This window comes from Sorex fumeus, unplaced genomic scaffold (genome assembly GCF_029834395.1).
Source record: "Sorex fumeus unplaced genomic scaffold, SorFum_2.1 ptg000006l, whole genome shotgun sequence".
NCBI classification, from domain to species: domain Eukaryota; kingdom Metazoa; phylum Chordata; class Mammalia; order Eulipotyphla; family Soricidae; genus Sorex; species Sorex fumeus.
The window spans coordinates 31,145,242-31,158,793 of NW_026606063.1; positions in this window are offsets into that span (position 1 = coordinate 31,145,242).

The window sequence follows — 13,552 nt, forward strand, 5'->3', positions numbered from 1 at the left end:
TTCAGACCTGTAATGTATCCCTTATTCCATGCCTATAGCCTATTTTCTTCCTTAGCTCTAATCTGGGTGTTTCCCTCAAGCCAAATACTTAAATATTTCCAATCAGCCCATTTCCTTCCTTAGAAAAGGAATCAAAAGAAATAGAAAATATGTTAAGAAATAAAAATAAACCACACAACTCACAGTTTCAGTGCAAACAACTTCTTAATTTTCCACAAATGATGAGGACAGTAGTGAGACTTTTCATATACTGTCTATATTTAATTCTCTGATGATTACTTTAAGTGAACTTACCTGAGCACTGTATTCTACTGCACTGCACTGTCCTCCTGCTGTTCATTGATTTGATGGAGTGGGCCAGTAACATTTCCATTGTGAGACTTGTTGTTACTGTGTTTGGCATAATCTCTTTTTTTATCTTCAAAAAAATACAAATGTTTTTGTTTTTAATTGAATCATCATGAGATACAGGTCCAAAGCTTTCATGATCAGGTTTCAGTGACACAGTGTTACAACTTCCAGCCCTCCACCAGGGTGTTTCTCACCACCAATGTCCTACTTCTCCCTCTTGCCACCCCTCAGTCTTCCTCTATGACAGGCACACTTCTTCTTTCTCTTCCCTCTGTCTCTCTCTGTGTCTCTCTCTTTCTTTCTCTCTCCTTTTAGACATTATGGTTTGCAATACTAGTAATTACTCCCCGTAGCTTATTCAATATGCCAAAAACCAGTAACAATGATGGGTCTCATTCTCCTGACCTTGAAAGAGCCTCAAATGTGCACTTTTAAAATCTCAGGACTAGAACGAAGGAGACATTACTGGGACCTGCTCGGGGCAATCGATGACCAACAGGATGACAGTGATACAGTGAATACTAGTAATAAGAGGTCGCCATATTTGGTCCTTTACCCACTTTCAGCACACAAAATCTCCCATCCAGAGCAACACCTTCCAACCATCATTGTCATAAAGGTCTCTTTACTATTCCAACTTCTCTCTCCCCAAGTTCTGAGACAGGCTTTCAACTTTCCAACCATGGACCAATTTTCCTGGCTTTTGTTTCTGTTGTTCTTGGGTGTTAATCTTATACTATGGTTGTTTGTTTGTTTGTTTGTTTGTTTTGTTTTTAATCCCACAAATGAATCCAGTCATTATGTCTGTCCCTCTCCTTCTGACTTATTTCACTTAGCATGATACTCTCCATGTTCATGCATTTATAAGCGAATTTCATGAGTTAATTATTTTCTAATAGCTGTATAGAATTCCATTATGTTGATATAACATCTAAGAATTTTATATTGTTTGCTTTCCTGCTTTATTTTTTATAGTCCCCATGGCCCAGTTTCGATTTTTCCACCCCTCTCGGAGAGCCCAGCAAGCTACCGAGAGTATCTCGTCCACATGGCAAAGCCTGGCAAGCTCTCCATGATGTATTTGATATGCCAAACACAGTAACAAGTCTCACAATGGAGATATTTCTGGGCCCACTAGAGCAAATCAATGAACAACGGGAGGACAGTGCTACATGCTACAGTGTACGTGGTTAATATTAGTTTTTATGTTTCTTCATCTGACTTATTTCACTTAGCATATTATATTTAGGCTTCTGTCATTTTATGATAATTCATGTTGTCCAACTAAAGTGGGTGAGTACAGTGGGTAAGGCATTTGCCTTTACAAGACACCAACACTGATTCAATCCCCAGCACTACTTATGGTTCCCAAGCCCTGTGAGGAGTGATCTCTGAGCACAGAGCCAAGAGTAACCCCTTAGCATAGCCAGGCATGGCTCAATTTCCTCTCCTCACAAAAAGAGAACCATTGTCTTGGATAATATTGGGTTGTCCTTGTTCTCCCAGGGAGCTTAGGTTTATTGAGCTACTCCCACAACAATGTCCCTGAGGCACACCCAATTTCATCAAGCATTAAAAACCCTGCATTGCTTTTCTCTTTCCTTTATGTCATTTGCATGGTTTAGCAATGTTCTTTTTGCATACATACAGGAAGATAGTTGATGTTATGCTTTTGTAACATGGGAGTTAATTGACTCCAAATAACATTTACTCCTGAAAATCCATCCATATTTACTTGACTTAAGCCTCAGTTGCTCTTAGTTCCTAGCACTCTAAAAGCAGGGTCCCAACAAAGGGACTAGATGGACCCAGGGCAAGCAATAAGCTCCCCTCGCATCAGAAAGGGGATAAGTGCCATAATTATAATAAAAATCAAGAGCATGGTCATCGGACAAACTATCATTACCCAAAAAAAGTAACTGAACATGAATCCTATGGGGTTTGTAAAGACGAACCTGGCCTGAGGACTGTGGTCTAGAATATATAGCGAGATTTCCACAGGAAGAGCCAGTCTTTTAGCATAATATATCTCTTAGTGTATTCATACAAAATGACTAGAAATATTATAAGAAGTAAATTTACTATGATTGTTTTAATGGATTATTAGCTGAGGAAAGGCTAAAGCAATATACTCTGGATGGAATCCTGCCATTGAGCAAATCTCATAGTAGTTTGGAGTGCTGAACCCTCAAATGAGATTTTGTCCTTGAGTTAATCTCCTAGAACTTTTTCTTATGGAGTGGCTTTACCTCTGTTTGTTGTTATGATAATGTTCAACCCCACCTATGTGTACCACCACCTTTCATTCTTTCTATATAACTATGCTGTAAGAGATAAAAGGGGACGAGACTAGATAATGACTAGACTAGAACTATGAGGAGGACTTTGAGGTCTAAAGAAAACTAGGATGATGGAACTATGATGACTGTCACTACAACCAAAACAAAGTCTACGATTGTGCTATAAGGGAGATATTGAACTACACTAGGAAGGGGAGAGAAATAAACTGACCACTAACCGGCCTGGAGCCCTGTTTCTCCATTCCCCTGGTCCTGTGTCCATCCATCACCCTGAGCCGGCCCAGGGAATGGCTCGTGGTCACCAAATGCTCAAGTCTTAAGCGCGCCCATGCTTTTTCTTGGAAACTCACACCATGGAACTACAAAATGGCCAGAAAAAAAAACCAAAATGATGGTTAATCCATTACATGTAAATGGACTAAAACATCCAATCAAAAGACAAGGAGTACTTGTATGACTATATATATATATATATATATACATATATATATATATATATATATATTCTTTTTCTGGTGATGCACAGGGGTTACTCCTGGCTCATGCACTCAGGAATTACTCCTGGCGGTGCTCAGGGGACCATATGGGATGCTGGGAACAGAACCCGGATAGGCGGCATGCAAGGCAAATGCCCTACCTGCTGTACTATCACTCCAGCCCCTGTATGAATATATTTAAACAAAAAGATTTATCTGGTGTTACATATGACCCAGTGGTAATACATATTGATGGTAGGTTTAAGCTCTCAAATTTGACTCCAGTCATATATATTCTTCTCACTCCATGAGTACCACTCTACATAGCTCTGGTGGTCCCTGACTTCTTAGGGCTGAGCACAACTGCTCTGGAACTGAGCACCAACCTGCCCTACCAGATGGCTCAGTGAAGCTGACAATCACCAGAAATAACTGAGGCTGTGAGTACTTCGGGATCTAGCCCAGGTACACCTGTTTACATGCTGTCTACAAGACATTCCTTTCAGATGTAAAGACACATTAGGACTTAATATGAAGTGTTAAAGTAATATATTCCATGCAAATAGAAACAATGATAAAGATAGTGTAGCTGTAGACCAAGAAAATACTTTAGTCTACATTTAACAAAAAAAACAGATTTAAAATCCTGACATAGAAGGAAATAAAGCACATTATATAATGAAAAAGGAATAAGTGTCCCCAAAAGAAATAACAATTATTAATAATGCAAATCCAACATAGGAACAGTGAAAAGCATAAAAGAGAAGCTTTCTAATAATACAGACTGCAGGTACACAACATTAACTCATATTTACCATAAACAGAATAAAATGTAGTTGGGGTACAGAAAATAAACTGTACTTTATAGAAGATAAAGTTGAAAATAGAGCTAACAGTATGAAGAAGATGGGTATGCAAAAACCAGGAAAAATTTTGTTTTAAACTCCTGGTGGAATCCACATAAAGAAATATAGGACATCAATGAATTAAGATAACTCATAGGTAAATAAAAATGAAATCTATATTTTTTCATACTACAATTTTTATTAAACTGATAATGATTATGATGTTTTCCTGGACTGGAGGGATAGCACAGCAGGTAGGGCATTTTCCTTGCATGCGGCCAACCCGGGTTCAGTCCCTCAGTCCCTCTCAGAGAGCCCAGCAACCTACCGAGAGTATCCAACCCAATTGCAGAGCTGGCAAGCTCCCCGTGGTGTATTCGATATGCCAAAAACAGTAACAACAAGTCTCACAATCGAGATGTTACTGGTGCCCTCATGAGCAAATCGATAAACACAGGACAGTGTTACACTGCTACAATTTTCATATAAAGTTTAAAAGAAATATAATTTAAAACGAATTGCCTAAAATAATCATTATAAGCTGTAATACTAAAATTATAATAAGTCTATATCTAACATAGCACAGCGGTAGGGCGTTTGCCTTGCATGCAGCCAACATGGCCGACCCAAGTTCGATTCCTCCGCCCCTTTCAGAAAGCCTGGCAAGCTACTGAGAGTATCTCGCCCGCACAGCAGAGCCTGGCAAGCTCCCCATGACGTATTCGATATGCCAGACACAGTAACAACAAAGTCTCCAATGGAGACGTTACTGGGCCCGCTCAAGCAAATCGATGATCAACGGGAGGGCCTTTACCTTTACCTTTACCTTTATATCTAACATGTGATCCAGACCTATTATAAGCATCTCTAAGAGAAGAGCTATGTAAGCAAAGTTTTTTGAAACCATTAAAAATAAATTGCTTTAATCTGAACTACATATTTCAGATGTTAGTTGTAAATCTTAAGAACAATGAAAAAAATCCTGAAAGCAAGATAATTTAAATGGAAAGAAAGAAAATACATATTAAACATACACACCAAAAAGTCATAATAGTAAAAGAAACACTTGATAACTTAATCACTTGACATCCCGTTACTCATTGATTTGCTCGAGCAGGCACCAGTAATGTTCCCATTTGTCCCTGTCCCATGCTAGTGTAGCCCAATGGCATCTGCTCATTCTAGAAACATGAAGAGCCTCAAACTGATCATTCAGGATCTTGATGAAGAAGTTTGACCATCTCGTAGATGGGCAGACACGCATCTTTTGACATCCCATGGAATTCAGTCAGTAACAGCTCTAGTCCAGCAGCCATCTCCAAACCTCATTACGTGTCCAGCCCATCTGATTTTTGACGACTTGGCAAATGAGACAGTGTCCCTGATTCTTGACTGTCGACTGAGGTCGGAACTGTGAATTCTTTCTTTCATTTGAGTGAAGCTTGATACTCAAAGCGTAGCTCTTTCGATTTCTCTTTGGGAGACCCAAATAGCATTCTCATGCTGTTTTTGTAGGGCCTAGGTCTCTGAGGCATATTTTAATGCAGAAAGAACAGTGAAATCAAAGAGATGTGCCCGGAGCCGGAGATTTTTTTCTCTTAGTAATTCCTTCAACGCTCTTGAAGCCATCCCAAGGCGCTCTCTTCCTCCTGCGCAACTCAGGTGCCAGGTCATTCATCATGTTGACTTCTCAATCTAGGTACACATAACTGTTGCATTCGGAGATGTTCCTTCCATTGCGAGCGAATGGAACTTCAGGAACGAAACATTTTCTCATAAACATTGTCTTCGTGAGATTCAGCTGTAATCTGACCTTTCCACGCTCAGAGTCGAAGTTGGCCAGCTTATGTGCCACTTAGCTAATGTTTGGTGTTATTAGATCAATGTCATCAGCAAAGTGGAGGTGGTGTAGTTACCCACCATCTATCTTCACTCCCATTTTTCCCATTCTAGTCCTCGCATGATGTTCTCGAGGGTGGCACTGAGGAGTTTCAGTGAAATGGTATTGCCCTACCAAACCCCTGTCTTGACGTGAATGATTACTTCCCTGTGGAATGGTGAGATCCTGGTAGTGAATCCTTAATACAGCTCACAGAGGATCCTGATGTATTGAGCTTGAATGTCCTGTTTGTCTAGGGCTTTGATGACTGTTTCTGTCTCAACAGAATCAAAGGCCTTCTTTAAATCAATGAACATTAAATGGAACAGCATCTTGAACTCCTGAGAAACCTCAATGAGCTTAGTTATCATGTGGATATGGTTTATCATGCTAAATCTTTTGTAGAACCCAGCGATCGCTCGCATGGTTGTCCTTCATCTAGTGTTTTGCCAATCCTATTCAGGAAGACTGAGTCATGACAGCTTGTAGATGACAGACAACACACAGATCGGGCGATAGTTGCCAATGTCATGGATGTCTCCCTTCTTGTACAGTAGTACAGTCCTGCTGGTTTTCCGTTGGGATGGAACCTTGCATTCAGACAGGTAGCATGTGAAGAGCCGAGCCAGTGCATTGATGACTACCGATGGCAGATTCTTCAAGCGTTCGGGTCTGACCTTGTCTTGGCCTGTTGCTGTTCACATCTTCACCGACAAAATGGCATGTCGGACATCGGAAGGGAGAACATTGGGAACGACATATTCATTCTGCGGAATTTGTTATGTGGGCAGGTGGGTGTGGCTATCAAAGAGATCCAAGTAGAAGTCATGGATAATCTTCTCCATTGCCCTTCTGGAAGAGATCCATCAGGACTTTAGAGGGCAGTCATCTTGGTCTTGTAGTTGGCGAAGAACAGGTGGGCATTGCAAACGCTTTTCCCAGCTTCTGCTGCATCTGCCAGCATTGCTGCTCTTTTCTCTTTGAGATCTTCATTTATCACTTCTCTGCACTGCTTTGCAATCTTCCATATTTACTTGCGGTTGCCTGAGGATTGCGCCAAGCCACATTGGCAAATAAGCTTAAGAGTTTTCAAAGACAGGCATCTTTTTATGGCTATCTCTCTCTTGGCATTCTTTGCACAATCATGGAGGTGCTGAACCAGTCAATCATATTCCTCGTTAATGTTGCCAACAATGGCAACTTCCCACAATAGTGCCAAAGAGCTCCCAGTTGGTGGTTGTTCTGGGAATTCTCATCTTAAACTTTACAGCCCTTTCTCTTGGCTCCATGAAGTAGAATTTTGCACAAAGGAGACAGTGGTCCGATCCCGTTTGGAATTTTGGGACGAGAGCTACATTGGTCAGGCAAAAACTGTCGATTGAATATGATGTGGTCAATTTTGTTGTGGAACCGTCTACTGGGAGACTCCCAAGTCCAACGTTTAGATTCGGCCTTCTGGAACTATGAGTGACCATGGATGGTCTTGGTCGACATGATGAACTCAGACAGTCTCTCACACTGTTCGTTCCATTCTAGGCCATGGGTCCCAATGTGGAATTCTTCGACTGATCTTCTCAGTCCTATCTTGTCATTAAAATCACTGACAATGATCTTGTAGAAGGTGTGGTCTTCTTTACAGAACTTCTCCAGCTCCATGTAGTACTTCTCAATTTCTCCTTCATCATAATTAGATGTTGGTGCATAGACAATGAAGATAGAAACTGCCGGCAGTGAGCACATCTACTCAGGTGTAATCATCCTATTCAGGTTGTTAGGCATTTGAATGAATCAATGCTTATGGACAAGTTCGTGTTGACAAGGACACTGACACCACTGATGCCTCTTTTGTCCCATGTCCCAAGAAACAGTTCTCCAGTGTGAAAAATGGCGTGATACAGTTAATGTCTTCTGGTCTCCATCAGACCAATGATGTAATACTTGATCATTCGCACTTGTACCATCAGATCCTCAATGGATACATCCGATGCCAGCGTGTGTGCATTGGAAGTACAGACAGTCATTTTTTTTCTTTCTTTGTTTTGGCAGCCTAGTTAGGCCTTGAGATTTTATCAGCCTCTCCTTTCTTATTGTTCTTAACGCTGCTGTATTGGTAGCTCTTTCATTGTCAGGGGAATAAAACCCATTGTAATTACTGGTTTTGGCATATTGAATATGCCACGGATAACTTGCCAGGCTCTGCAGTGTAAGCAGGATACTCTCGGTAGCTTGCCATGCTCTCTGAGAGGGATAGAGGCTTTTAGGGCAGTCTCTAATCGCTCTTGCAGAAAACAAAACAGATAAAATTTAAATAAATATGTGGCAGGTATAACTCATTTGTGGAATACAAAATAACATAGTATGAGACTGACACCCAAGGACAGTAGACACAAGGGCCAGGAATATTGTTTCATAGTTGGTAGCCTCATGAGCTGGGGGAGAAGGCAGCGGGGATAAAGAAGGGATCACTAAGTCAATGATGGTTGGAGGGATCTTTCAGAATGGGAGATGTGTGCTAGAAGTAGATATAGGACCAAATATTATAGCCTCTCTCAGTATCCATATTAGAAACCATAATGCCCAAAAGGAGAGAGAGAGTAAGAAGGAAATTGTCTTCCATAGAGGCAAGGGGAAGGTTGGGATGCAGGGGGGTGATACTGGGGACATTGGTGGTGGAAAATGTGCACTGGTGGAGGAATGGGTGTTCAATCATTGTATGATTGAACCTCAAATATGAAAGCTTTGTAATTGTATCTCATGGTGATTAATTAAAAAACAGAAAAGGGGCAGGTATAAGTCTTATTATGTCCGCAATTACATTTAACACAATTAGAGAATGTCATAGCACATTAATTTTTAAGAGCTGTAGCACTGTAGTACTGTAACACTGTCTTCCTGTTGTTCTTCGATTTTCTCGAGTGGGCATCAGTAACATCTCACAACAAATTGTGAGACTTGTTGTTACTCTTTTTGGCATATTGAATGCGTTACGGGGAGCTTGCCAGGCTTTTCTCTGCGGGCAAGATACTCTCAGTAGCTTGCCAGGCTCTCCGAGAATGGCAGAGGAATCCAACCCGGGTAGACCATGTTGGTCTCATGCAAAGCAAACGCCTTACCGCTGTACTAAGAGCTAATCAGAGATAATAACAGAAGAGAAAAAGTAAATGATACTGAACATGGCAATAACTTTAGATGTAACACCAATAAGAAGATCTACCAAAGAAAAGGTATAATTTATTAAAGTTAATGTTTTTTTCTATTTTTTGAAAGACAATTTCAAGAAATGAAAAGTTCAGTAACAGATATGGAGAAATTGCTCACAAAGGACAATATGATGATATACAAAATGCATGGAATACTCTTAAAACTCAGCAAAAGAGGAAATAAATAAACAAAGATAACTTATGCCAGAGATATCAACATATTCTTAAAGAAAGAAGAGATACAGCTGACATTTGAGGATATGAAAGTCACTCAACATCATGTCATTGAGGAAATACGAATTAGAAAATTGTTGTATTATTTATACTAATTAGAATGACCAATATCAAGATCATTAACAAGACCAAATCTGGGAGAGATATGGAACAACAAGAACTCTCAATTATTTCTAGTGAGAATACAAAATGGTATGGTCATTGCTAAAAACAGTTTAGTGGCTTTTAAAAATAATAAAGTAAGCATATCCTTACCATTTAAGTCAGCAACCATGCTCTATACTTCTTAGAATTTACTCAAAGGAGTTAAAAACTCTTGTCCAAACAACAACCTGCAGCTGGAAGTTTATTATAATTTTATTCATAATTGTCAAAATGTGGAACTGACCAAGATTGCTTTCAAATGTATATATAAATGTAAATACAAAGTAATATTACTCAGTGATAAAATTATATAAGCTACTAAGTTGCACGAGGACATAAAAATCTTTAATGTTATTATGGGGTGAAAGAAGACATTCTTAAAAAACTACACACTATGTAATTCTAACTATATAACATTTTGGAAAAAGCAAAACTTTGGGAACAGTAAAAAGATCAGTAGTTATCAGGTATTGGGGATCAAGTGAATAGGCCAAATACACAGCATTTTTAGACAGTGAAAATGCCCTGTGTGATACTATCATGAATGCATGTCTGTATCCTTTTGTTCAGAACCATAGAATGTACAGCATCAAATGTGAATCCTTGGAGTTAGGATTCAAAACCCTTTGGACTTTGGGTGAATTAGATGTGTTGACATCCTTTTATCAATTGTAGCAAATGTCCCATTCCAGCAGGGAATAATGATTATGAGGCAGACACACCTGAGAGGTTAAAATTACGTTAGTAATCTCTATATGCTCCTTTTGATTTTGCTGTAAAACTAAATTGCTTTAAAATGTTATCTTAATAATAATAAGAAGTCACATTTATGCTGTCCACAGTGGATAGTAAAAATAAAACATACTTTACATTACAAAACAAGAAAATTCCAAATGAAAGAAGAATATCCTTTACCATGAAAAGCAAACAAAAAAAAAGTTAGACAACCTGGAGGATGGTCTAGGAGTTAAAGAACTTCACTTTCATGTGGCTGACCCTTGTTGGATTCCCTACACTACCTATGGTCCTCTAAGAACTACCATAAGTGATCCTTGAACACTGAGTCAGGAGAAATTCCAGAGTACACCAGGTGTAATACCACACTCACCCCACCAAAAACACCCACAAAACACTGAAACAAAAACCGAACAAAGAAACAAAAGCAACTGGAGAATATATGTGATATTCAGAAAAACAGTCTTTAGACATCCAGTAAATTCCTCAAACCACAGACAAAAGTAAAATTTATATATACTGTATTTTGTCCTGTACACACTTACTTATGACAAAGTTTAATATGCAAACTATAAAATGATGCTAAAAGATTACCATAAATTTATAAAGTAATTAATTTGAAAGCTAATAAGCAGAACAATTGTAATAACACATTACAGATTTAAAAGATTTTAAATAATAATTGAGTTTAAAGGTGAAAATCACTGTCACTGTCACTGAACTCCTGTTGTTCATCGATTTGCTCGAGTGGGCCCAGCACTTGTGAGACTTGTTACTGTGTTTGGCATATCGAATACACCATGGGTAGCTTGCCAGGCTTTGCCATGCGGGCGAGATACTCTCGGTAGCTTGCTGGACTCTCAGAGACGGGTGGAGGAATCGAACTCGGGTTGGCCATGTTGGCTGCGTGCAAGGTAAATGCCCTACTGCTGTGCTAGCACTCCAGCCCAAAGATGAAAATATAAGATCAATATACAAGGGGAATCATTTCTGTACATGATCAAAACATAAATATTTTAATACATTGATGTCATCAATAATAATTAAAAATAGGATAAAATTTAACAAATGAGTTACAGACCTTTTATACTGAAATCTATCAAATAGCTTACAAATTAATGGTAAATAGATGGAAATCTTTTTTTATAGATTGGGAAACTACACTGTAGCACTGTCTTTCCATTGTTCATCGATTTGATCAAGCGAGTCGAGTAACATTGTGAGACTTATTGTTATGTGTTTGGCATATTGAATAGCTTGTCAGACTTTTGCCATGCAGGCGAGATACTCTTGGTAGCTTGGCAGGCTCTCCAAAAGGGGTGGAGGAATTGAACTCAGAATTGAACTCGGGTTGGCCTACCAGCCGCGTGCAAGGGAAAAGCCCTATCCGCTGTGCTATCGCTACAGTCCAGGAAACATCAAACATCAATTGGGAAACATTACTGTAAAAATAACACATTAATTAAATCCATAGATTTTTAAATTTTGATAAAAATCGTAGCAGATATATTTTAATCAAAACTTATCCTTAGATATATAGGAAGATTAAGCAATCAAAAATAGATATTTTCTTGAAGAAGAACCCAAATAAAAGAGTCATACTTTAGGCAGTATATTATTGACATAAGGCTAAATCTTTATGTTTTGAAAACCCAGAAGGAAATTTTTACAACAAAGATCAATGAATTTTTTTGCAAAATTATCCGGAATGCAGAAAATCATGATCGAATAGACTTTTGAACAAATTAATCTGAGAAGCTGAGTATCTATATGAGAAAAGATGAGATGGGACTCCTACATCACATCATCCCAAATATTAATTTAAAAGAGATTATGTACTTAACTATAAGTACACTATCAATCTAATAAAATTAATATAGTATTAATATTTTATGATCTTAGTTTAATCAGTTTAACAGTAATAGCAGGTAGGGCATTTGCCTTGCACGCAACCTACCCAGGTTTGATTCCTTTGTCCCTCATCGGAGAGCCTGACAAGCTACCGAGAGTATCTCGCCCACAAGGAAAAGCCTAGCAAGCTACCCATGACGTATTCGATATGCCAAAAATAGTAACAACAAGTCTCACAAATTGTTGTGAGACGTTACTCTGGTACCCACTAGAGCAAATCGATGAACAATGGGAGGAAAGTGCTACAGATCTCATTTAGGTGGGGATTTCCTAATTAGGGCACTAAAAGCTCAAGTAACAAAATAAAATATAAATAAATTTTACTTTACAAAGTATAAGCTTCTGCATTTCAAAAATACACCCTCAATAGTGCATTCTATAACTTGGATATATATTTCCATCATGACCTGAGATGTAAAAACCCAGTTTTGTTATCCTCTGCAGGTGTTTTTTCTCTTAAACATCTCTGTCTCTGTCTCTGTCTCTGTCTCTGTCTCTGTCTCTCTCTCTCTGCGGTGTGTGTGTGTATGTGTGTATGTGTGTGTGGTGTGGTATTCAAAAATCACTTCTGTGAATGATTCTGGGACATCAATATGAAATATATAAAAAATAATTGTATTTCAACAAAAGGACTGGAGCAATAGCACAGCGGTAGGGTGTTTGCTTTGCACGCAGCCAACATGGCCAACCCAAGTTCGATTCCTCTGCCCCTCTCGGAGAGCCCGGCAAGCTACCGAGAGTATCTTGCCTGCATGGCAGAGCCTGGCAAGCTACCCGTGATGTATTTGATATGCCAAACACAGTAACAACAAAGTTTCCAATGGAGACGTTACTGGGCCCGCTAGAGCAAATTGACAAACAACGGGAGGACAGTGACAGTGATTTCAACAAAATAAGAATTTAATTTCTATCGTGGGAAAACAGATTGGAATAGATATTTACAAAGAAAATAATGCACAAATAGCCAGTAATTAATTCCATGATATAAGGCGTAATAAAAAATACTGGCAAGGACATGGAAAAAATGGAGATCTATACATTGAGAGTAGAAATCAAAATAGGATGTTCTCTTTGGAAAACATGTTGAAACTTCCTGAAAATATAAAATGTAAAGTTACCAAATTGTTCAGTTTAGAATTTAAATTGGGTATGTGAATACTTTTTAAAATACTAAATAAACATTTTAGAAGAATGGATTATATGGTTAATAATTTGTATCTCAGAAAAATTAGTCTACTAAAAATTCCCATTCAATCATTCTGCCATTGGTCTGCAAGCCCAGACATGACATAGCTCTATTTCCCACTATATTGTCTAAGACAAAATCAAGTTCTTTACAATCACATTCACTTCTCAAGCATAGAGCACTATTCCCTGTTTGGTTTTATCATTGGCAGAGTTCTAGTTCTTGTTTAAGAACAGAGCTAGGTTCCCATTTCTTTGCTATCACCCGGGGCCATCCTCTACCCCTTAGAGG